General features: G+C 39.8%; 2 pseudogenes across 1 annotated transcript in view; one reads left to right on the forward strand and one right to left on the reverse strand.

Moving 5' to 3' along the window:
• LOC148912569 (uncharacterized) overlaps positions 1–10,728 on the forward strand; it is a 74,017-nt pseudogene that overhangs the window by 45,662 nt on the left and 17,627 nt on the right. The window lies entirely within an intron of this gene.
• LOC148912572 (uncharacterized) lies at positions 368–10,721 on the reverse strand (annotated as a pseudogene).

Consider the following 10,728-nt stretch of genomic DNA (forward strand, 5'->3'; position numbering starts at 1 on the left):
TCTGCGCTTCTTCAACCTTGCCCAGATGACGGAGGTTCAATCCTAGATTAATCAATGTAGTAGCAAGTGTTGGATGAGTTTGATCAAACGCCATCTCTTTAATAGTCAATGCTCTCTCGAGATATTTCTGCGATTCTTCGTACTTGCCCAGATCTATTAGGTTCAATCCTAGATTACTCAATGTAGTAGTAAGTGTTGGATGATTTTGATCATAATCCATCTCTTGAAAAGTCAATGCTCTCTCGAGACATTTCTGCGCTTCTTCATACTTGCCCAGATTAAAAAGAATCGATCCTAGATTACTCGATGTAGTAGAGAGTGTTGGATGATTTTGATCATACGCCATGTCTTGAATAGTCAATGATCTCTAGTGACATTTCTGCGCTTCTTCATACTTGCCCAGATCACGGAGGTCCGATCCTACATTACTCAATGTAATAGCAAGTGTTGGATGATTTTAAACATACACCATCTCTTGAATAGTCAAAGCTCTCTCGAGATATTTCTGCGATTCTTCATACTTGCCCAGATGACGGAGAATCGATCCTAGATTACTCAATGTAGTAGCAAGTGTTGGCTGATTTTGATCATACGCCATCTCTTGAATAATCAATGCTCTCAAATGACATTTCTGCGCTTTTTCATACTTGCCCTGAAAACAGAGGTTCAATCCTAGATTACTCAATGTAGTAGCAAGTGTTGGATGATTTTTATCATACGCCATCTCTTTAATAGTCAATGCTCTCTCGAGATATTTCTGCGATTCTTCGTACTTGCCCAGATGACGGAGAATCGATCCTAGATTACTCAGTGTAGTAGCAAGTGTTGGATGATTTTGATCATACGCCATCTCTTGAATAGTCAATGCTCTTTCGAGACACTTCTGCGCTTCTTCATACTTGCCCAGATCACGAAAGCTCAATCCTAGATTATTCAATGTAGTAGCAAGTGTTGGATGATTTTGATCATACGCCATCTCTTTAATAGTCAATGCTCTCTCGAGACCTTTCTGCGCCTCTTCATACTTGCACAAATCAAGGAGAATCGATCCTAGATTACTCAATGTAGTAGCAAGTGTTGGATGATTTTGATCATACGCCATCTCTTGAATAATCAATGCTCTCAAAATATATTTCTGCGCTTCTTCATACTAGCCCAGATGACGGAGGTTCAATCCAAGATTAATCAATGTAGTAGCAAGTGTTGGATGAGTTTGATCATACGCCATCTCTTTAATAGTCAAAGCTCTCTCGAGATATTTCTGCGATTCTTCGTACATGCCCAGATCAATTAGGTTCAATCCTAGATTACTCAATGTAGTAGCAAGTGTTGGATGATTTTGATCATACGTCATCTCTTGAATAGTCAATGCTCTCAAAAGACATGTCTGCGTTTCTTCATACTTGCCCAGATCTCGGTTGCTCGTTCCTTGATTAATCAATGTAGTAGCAAGTGTTGGATGATTTTGATCATACGCCATCTCTTCAATAGTCAATGCTCTCTCTAGAAATTTCTGTGCTTCTTCATGCTTGCTTAGATCGCGGAGGTTCGATCCTATATTAATCAATGTAGTAGCAAGTGTTTGATGATTTTGATCATACCCCATTTCTTGAATAGTCAATGCTCTCTCGAGACATTTCTGCGCTTCTTCGTACTTGACCAGATTAAAGAGAATCGATCCTAGATTACTCAATGTAGTAGCAAGTGTTGGATGATTTTAAACATACGCCATCTCTTGAATAGTCAATGCTCTCTTGTGACATTTCTGCGCTTCTATATACTTCCCATATCTCGGAGGTTCGATCCTAGATTACTTAATGTAATAGCAAGCGTTGGATGATTTTAAACATACGCCATCTCTTGAATAGTCAAAGCTCTCTCGAGATATTTCTGCGATTCTTCATACTTGCCCAGATGATGGAGAATCGATCCTAGATTACTCAATGTAGTAGCAAGTGTTGGATGATTTTGATCATACGCCATCTCTTGAATAATCAATGCTCTCTCAAGACATTTCTGTGCTTCTTCATGCTTGCCAAGATCGCAGAGGTTCAATCCTAGATTACTCAATGTAGTAGCAAGTGTTGGATGATTTTGATCATACGCCATCTCTTCAATAGTCAATGCTCTCTCGAGACATTTCTGTGCTTCTTCATGCTTGCCTAGATCGCGGAGGTTCAATCCTAGATTACTCAATGTAGTAGCAAGTGTTGGATGATTTTGATCATACGCCATCTCTTGAATAGTCAATGCTCTCTCGAGACATTTCTGTGCTTCTTCATGCTTGCCTAGATCGCTGAGGTTCAATCCTAGATTACTCAATGTAGTAGCAAGTGTTGGATGATTTTGATCATACGTCATCTCTTCAATAGTCAATGCTCTCTCGAGACATTTCTGTGCTTCTTCATGCTTGCCTAGATCGCGGAGGTTCAATCCTAGATTAATCAATGTAGTAGCAAGTGTTGGATGATTTTGATCATACGCCATCTCTTCAATAGTCAATGCTCTCTCGAGACATTTCTGCGCTTCTTCATACTTGCCCAGATCACGAAAGCTCAATCCTAGATTATTCAATGTAGTAGCAAGTGTTGGATGATTTTGATCATACGCCATCTCTTTAATAGTCAATGCTCTCTCGAGACCTTTCTGCGCCTCTTCATACTTGCACAAATCAAGGAGAATCGATCCTAGATTACTCAATGTAGTAGCAAGTGTTGGATGATTTTGATCATACGCCATCTCTTGAATAATCAATGCTCTCAAAATATATTTCTGCGCTTCTTCATACTAGCCCAGATGACGGAGGTTCAATCCAAGATTAATCAATGTAGTAGCAAGTGTTGGATGAGTTTGATCATACGCCATCTCTTTAATAGTCAAAGCTCTCTCGAGATATTTCTGCGATTCTTCCTACTTGCCCAGATCAAGTAGGTTCAATCCTAGATTACTCAATGTAGTAGCAAGTGTTGGATGATTTTGATCATACGTCATCTCTTGAATAGTCAATGCTCTCAAAAGACATGTCTGCGTTTCTTCATACTTGCCCAGATCTCGGTTGCTCGTTCCTGGATTAATCAATGTAGTAGCAAGTGTTGGATGATTTTGATCATACGCCATCTCTTCAATAGTCAATGCTCTCTCTAGAAATTTCTGTGCTTCTTCATGCTTGCTTAGATCGCGGAGGTTCGATCCTATATTAATCAATGTAGTAGCAAGTGTTGGATGATTTTGATCATACCCCATTTCTTGAATAGTCAATGCTCTCTCGAGACATTTCTGCGCTTCTTCGTACTTGACCAGATTAAAGAGAATCGATCCTAGATTACTCAATGTAGTAGCAAGTGTTGGATGATTTTAATCATACGCCATCTCTTGAATAGTCAATGCTCTCTTGTGACATTTCTGCGCTTCTATATACTTCCCATATCACGGAGGTTCGATCCTAGATTACTTAATGTAATAGCAAGCGTTGGATGATTTTAAACATACGCCATCTCTTGAATAGTCAAAGCTCTCTCGAGATATTTCTGCGATTCTTCATACTTGCCCAGATGATGGAGAATCGATCCTAGATTACTCAATGTAGTAGCAAGTGTTGGATGATTTTGATCATACGCCATCTCTTGAATAATCAATGCTCTCTCAAGACATTTCTGTGCTTCTTCATGCTTGCCTAGATCGCAGAGGTTCAATCCTAGATTACTCAATGTAGTAGCAAGTGTTGGATGATTTTGATCATACGCCATCTCTTCAATAGTCAATGCTCTCTCGAGACATTTCTGTGCTTCTTCATGCTTGCCTAGATCGCGGAGGTTCAATCCTAGATTACTCAATGTAGTAGCAAGTGTTGGATGATTTTGATCATACGCCATCTCTTGAATAGTCAATGCTCTCTCGAGACATTTCTGTGCTTCTTCATGCTTGCCTAGATCGCTGAGGTTCAATCCTAGATTACTCAATGTAGTAGCAAGTGTTGGATGATTTTGATCATACGTCATCTCTTCAATAGTCAATGCTCTCTCGAGACATTTCTGTGCTTCTTCATGCTTGCCTAGATCGCGGAGGTTCAATCCTAGATTAATCAATGTAGTAGCAAGTGTTGGATGATTTTGATCATACGCCATCTCTTCAATAGTCAATGCTCTCTCGAGACATTTCTGTGCTTCTTCATGCTTGCCTAGATCGCGGAGGTTCAATCCTAGATTACTCAATGTAGTAGCAAGTGTTGGATGATTTTGATCATACGCCATCTCTTCAATAGTCAATGCTCTCTCGAGAGATTTCTGTGCTTCTTCATACTTGCCCAGATCGCGGAGGTTCAATCCTAGATTACTCAATATAGTAGCAAGTGTTGGATGATTTTGATCATACTCCATCTCTTGAATATTCAATGCTCTCTCGAGACATTTCTGTGCTTCTTCATGCTTGCCTACATCGCGGAGGTTCAATCCTAGATTACTCAATATAGTAGCAAGTGTTGGATGATTTTGATCATACGCCATCTCTTCAATAGTCAATGCTCTCTCGAGACATTTCTGTGCTTCTTCATGCTTGACTAGATCGCGGAGGTTCAATCCTAGATTAATCAATGTAGTAGCAAGTGTTGGATGATTTTGATCATACGCCATCTCTTCAATAGTCAATGCTCTCTCGAGAAATTTCTGTGCTTCTTCATGCTTGCCCAGATCGCGGAGGTTCAATCCTAGATTACTCAATGTAGTAGCAAGTGTTGGATGATTTTGATCATACGCCATCTCTTCAATAGTCAATGCTCTCTCGAGAGATTTCTGTGCTTCTTCATACTTGCCCAGATCGCGGAGGTTCAATCCTAGATTACTCAATATAGTAGCAAGTGTTGGATGATTTTGATCATACTCCATCTCTTGAATATTCAATGCTCTCTCGAGACATTTCTGGGATTCTTCATGCTTGCCGACATCGCGGAGGTTCAATCCTAGATTACTCAATATAGTAGCAAGTGTTGGATGATTTTGATCATACGCCATCTCTTGAATAGTCAATGCTCTCTCGAGACACTTCTGCGCTTCTTCATACTTGCCCAGATCACGAAAGCTCAATCCTAGATTATTCAATGTAGTAGCAAGTGTTGGATGATTTTGATCATACGCCATCTCTTTAATAGTCAATGCTCTCTCGAGATATTTCTGCGATTCTTCATACTTGCACATATCAAGGAGAATCGATCCTAGATTACTCAATGTAGTAGCAAGTGTTGGATGATTTTGATCATACCCCATCTCTTGAATAATCAATGCTCTCAAAAGACATTTCTGCGTTTCTTCATACTTGCCCAGATCTCGGTTGCTCGTTCCTGGATTAATCAATGTAGTAGCAAGTGTTGGATGATTTTGATCATACGCCATCTCTTCAATAGTCAATGCTCTCTCTAGAAATTTCTGTGCTTCTTCATGCTTGCTTAGATCGCGGAGGTTCGATCCTATATTAATCAATGTAGTAGCAAGTGTTTGATGATTTTGATCATACCCCATTTCTTGAATAGTCAATGCTCTCTCGAGACATTTCTGCGCTTCTTCGTACTTGACCAGATTAAAGAGAATCGATCCTAGATTACTCAATGTAGTAGCAAGTGTTGGATGATTTTGATCATACGCCATCTCTTGAATAATCAATGCTCTCTCAAGACATTTCTGTGCTTCTTCATGCTTGCCTAGATCGCAGAGGTTCAATCCTAGATTACTCAATGTAGTAGCAAGTGTTGGATGATTTTGATCATACGCCATCTCTTCAATAGTCAATGCTCTCTCGAGACATTTCTGTGCTTCTTCATGCTTGCCTAGATCGCGGAGGTTCAATCCTAGATTACTCAATGTAGTAGCAAGTGTTGGATGATTTTGATCATACGCCATCTCTTGAATAGTCAATGCTCTCTCGAGACATTTCTGTGCTTCTTCATGCTTGCCTAGATCGCTGAGGTTCAATCCTAGATTACTCAATGTAGTAGCAAGTGTTGGATGATTTTGATCATACGTCATCTCTTCAATAGTCAATGCTCTCTCGAGACATTTCTGTGCTTCTTCATGCTTGCCTAGATCGCGGAGGTTCAATCCTAGATTAATCAATGTAGTAGCAAGTGTTGGATGATTTTGATCATACGCCATCTCTTCAATAGTCAATGCTCTCTCGAGACATTTCTGTGCTTCTTCATGCTTGCCTAGATCGCGGAGGTTCAATCCTAGATTACTCAATGTAGTAGCAAGTGTTGGATGATTTTGATCATACGCCATCTCTTCAATAGTCAATGCTCTCTCGAGAGATTTCTGTGCTTCTTCATACTTGCCCAGATCGCGGAGGTTCAATCCTAGATTACTCAATATAGTAGCAAGTGTTGGATGATTTTGATCATACTCCATCTCTTGAATATTCAATGCTCTCTCGAGACATTTCTGTGCTTCTTCATGCTTGCCTACATCGCGGAGGTTCAATCCTAGATTACTCAATATAGTAGCAAGTGTTGGATGATTTTGATCATACGCCATCTCTTCAATAGTCAATGCTCTCTCGAGACATTTCTGTGCTTCTTCATGCTTGACTAGATCGCGGAGGTTCAATCCTAGATTAATCAATGTAGTAGCAAGTGTTGGATGATTTTGATCATACGCCATCTCTTCAATAGTCAATGCTCTCTCGAGAAATTTCTGTGCTTCTTCATGCTTGCCTAGATCGCGGAGGTTCAATCCTAGATTACTCAATGTAGTAGCAAGTGTTGGATGATTTTGATCATACGCCATCTCTTCAATAGTCAATGCTCTCTCGAGAGATTTCTGTGCTTCTTCATACTTGCCCAGATCGCGGAGGTTCAATCCTAGATTACTCAATATAGTAGCAAGTGTTGGATGATTTTGATCATACTCCATCTCTTGAATATTCAATGCTCTCTCGAGACATTTCTGTGCTTCTTCATGCTTGCCTACATCGCGGAGGTTCAATCCTAGATTACTCAATATAGTAGCAAGTGTTGGATGATTTTGATCATACGCCATCTCTTGAATAGTCAATGCTCTCTCGAGACATTTCTGCGCTTCTTCATACTTGCCCAGATCACGAAAGCTCAATCCTAGATTATTCAATGTAGTAGCAAGTGTTGGATGATTTTGATCATACGCCATCTCTTTAATAGTCAATGCTCTCTCGAGATATTTCTGCGATTCTTCATACTTGCACATATCAAGGAGAATCGATCCTAGATTACTCAATGTAGTAGCAAGTGTTGGATGATTTTGATCATACCCCATCTCTTGAATAATCAATGCTCTCAAAAGACATTTCTGCGCTTCTTCAACCTTGCCCAGATGACGGAGGTTCAATCCTAGATTAATCAATGTAGTAGCAAGTGTTGGATGAGTTTGATCAAACGCCATCTCTTTAATAGTCAAAGCTCTCTCGAGATATTTCTGCGATTCTTCGTACTTGCCCAGATCTATTAGGTTCAATCCTAGATTACTCAATGTAGTAGTAAGTGTTGGATGATTTTGATCATAATCCATCTCTTGAAAAGTCAATGCTCTCTCGAGACATTTCTGCGCTTCTTCATACTTGCCCAGATTAAAAAGAATCGATCCTAGATTACTCGATGTAGTAGAGAGTGTTGGATGATTTTGATCATACGCCATGTCTTGAATAGTCAATGATCTCTAGTGACATTTCTGCGCTTCTTCATACTTGCCCAGATCACGGAGGTCCGATCCTACATTACTCAATGTAATAGCAAGTGTTGGATGATTTTAAACATACACCATCTCTTGAATAGTCAAAGCTCTCTCGAGATATTTCTGCGATTCTTCATACTTGCCCAGATGACGGAGAATCGATCCTAGATTACTCAATGTAGTAGCAAGTGTTGGCTGATTTTGATCATACGCCATCTCTTGAATAATCAATGCTCTCAAATGACATTTCTGCGCTTTTTCATACTTGCCCTGAAAACAGAGGTTCAATCCTAGATTACTCAATGTAGTAGCAAGTGTTGGATGATTTTTATCATACGCCATCTCTTTAATAGTCAAAGCTCTCTCGAGATATTTCTGCGATTCTTCATACTTGCCCAGATGACGGAGAATCGATCCTAGATTACTCAGTGTAGTAGCAAGTGTTGGATGATTTTGATCATACGCCATCTCTTGAATAGTCAATGCTCTTTCGAGACACTTCTGCGCTTCTTCATACTTGCCCAGATCACGAAAGCTCAATCCTAGATTATTCAATGTAGTAGCAAGTGTTGGATGATTTTGATCATACGCCATCTCTTTAATAGTCAATGCTCTCTCGAGACCTTTCTGCGCCTCTTCATACTTGCACAAATCAAGGAGAATCGATCCTAGATTACTCAATGTAGTAGCAAGTGTTGGATGATTTTGATCATACGCCATCTCTTGAATAATCAATGCTCTCAAAATATATTTCTGCGCTTCTTCATACTAGCCCAGATGACGGAGGTTCAATCCAAGATTAATCAATGTAGTAGCAAGTGTTGGATGAGTTTGATCATACGCCATCTCTTTAATAGTCAAAGCTCTCTCGAGATATTTCTGCGATTCTTCGTACATGCCCAGATCAATTAGGTTCAATCCTAGATTACTCAATGTAGTAGCAAGTGTTGGATGATTTTGATCATACGTCATCTCTTGAATAGTCAATGCTCTCAAAAGACATGTCTGCGTTTCTTCATACTTGCCCAGATCTCGGTTGCTCGTTCCTGGATTAATCAATGTAGTAGCAAGTGTTGGATGATTTTGATCATACGCCATCTCTTCAATAGTCAATGCTCTCTCTAGAAATTTCTGTGCTTCTTCATGCTTGCATAGATCGCGGAGGTTCGATCCTATATTAATCAATGTAGTAGCAAGTGTTTGATGATTTTGATCATACCCCATTTCTTGAATAGTCAATGCTCTCTCGAGACATTTCTGCGCTTCTTCGTACTTGACCAGATAAAAGAGAATCGATCCTAGATTACTCAATGTAGTAGCAAGTGTTGGATGATTTTAAACATACGCCATCTCTTGAATAGTCAATGCTCTCTTGTGACATTTCTGCGCTTCTATATACTTCCCATATCACGGAGGTTCGATCCTAGATTACTTAATGTAATAGCAAGCGTTGGATGATTTTAAACATACGCCATCTCTTGAATAGTCAAAGCTCTCTCGAGATATTTCTGCGATTCTTCATACTTGCCCAGATGATGGAGAATCGATCCTAGATTACTCAATGTAGTAGCAAGTGTTGGATGATTTTGATCATACGCCATCTCTTGAATAATCAATGCTCTCTCAAGACATTTCTGTGCTTCTTCATGCTTGCCTAGATCGCAGAGGTTCAATCCTAGATTAATCAATGTAGTAGCAAGTGTTGGATGATTTTGATCATACGCCATCTCTTGAATAGTCAATGCTCTCTCGAGACATTTCTGTGCTTCTTCATGCTTGCCTAGATCGCGGAGGTTCAATCCTAGATTACTCAATGTAGTAGCAAGTGTTGGATGATTTTGATCATACGCCATCTCTTTAATAGTCAATGCTCTCTCGAGACATTTCTGTGCTTCTTCATGCTTGCCTAGTACGCTGAGGTTCAATCCTAGATTACCCAATATAGTAGCAAGTGTTGGATGATTTTGATCATACGCCATCTCTTGAATAGTCAATGCTCTCTCGAGACATTTCTGTGCTTCTTCATGCTTGCCTAGATGGATGAGGTTCGATCCTAGATTATTTAATGTAGTAGCAAGTGTTGGATGATTACCATGGTATAATTCCTTTATCATTAGTACTGCTTCAAAAAATGTTTTCGCAGCTTCGTGCATAGCGTAGGTTTGGCAGACGTTTCCCGCGGCATTGAAGCAACAGACGTACTCGTAGTATTCTTGTTCAAAATTCGTTTTCTGTTTTTTTGGCGAGCAAGATTCCGTTGTAAAATTGGTTAAATGCTTTGAGAGGTGCATAAAATGCACTGCTACAAATTTTGTTGTTGTAATGTGATTGACGTTGTCCACATCAAAGGCGTTTAAAAGTGCTGAAAAGGCATTAATTACGTTTACCAAGAAATGAAAATCTTCTTTTTTGCTCTTATGTAGAACAATATCTTGTAGACAGCTATGTACAACTTGATGTATACCAATCTCTTTTGACTGGTTTTCGGAAACATTTAGAATAAGTGTAGATGAAAAGACAGTGGCGGCCACGAGATCTTCGTCTTGATCTGTCATGCACCGTGTTACATATTGTACGACATATTCCAAGGGTATCCGCTCAGGGCCCAACGCAGACAAGAACTGAAAAGCATGCATCATAAACATGTCTGCTGCCATTTCTTTTCTAAGGCCAACTTGACTGCTGCAGTCATCGGTTGCGAGTAAGTTACGCTAATTGTTTTATATTCCCCTTCAGTCGCTTCTCGCTTGCCTTGTTGAATCTTCTGTAAATATTCTTCCCATGACATTGACGTTACATCACTTACACGCTTCATGTAAGTTGCTGCACACGCTAGTGCTAGTGGCTGGAAATCTAGAGCTTTCGCAATTTGTAAAATGCATTCTTTATTTGAAGCAACGCCCCGATATTTCAGAAAGGTTTTACCGCTTCATCAGGTTTCATACCGCGACTAAGGGATAAATGGTAAGTGTGCGAATTATTGGCACCAATGGATCGACTGTGCCTTGTGGTGGTAAAAATAAATCTGACCATTGCCCTC

The sequence above is a fragment of the Actinia tenebrosa genome, unplaced genomic scaffold (assembly GCF_029948245.1).
Source record: "Actinia tenebrosa isolate PJP-AT-01 unplaced genomic scaffold, QUT_ActTen_1.0 PGA_scaffold11__36_contigs__length_13525064, whole genome shotgun sequence".
Classification (NCBI taxonomy): domain Eukaryota; kingdom Metazoa; phylum Cnidaria; class Anthozoa; order Actiniaria; family Actiniidae; genus Actinia; species Actinia tenebrosa.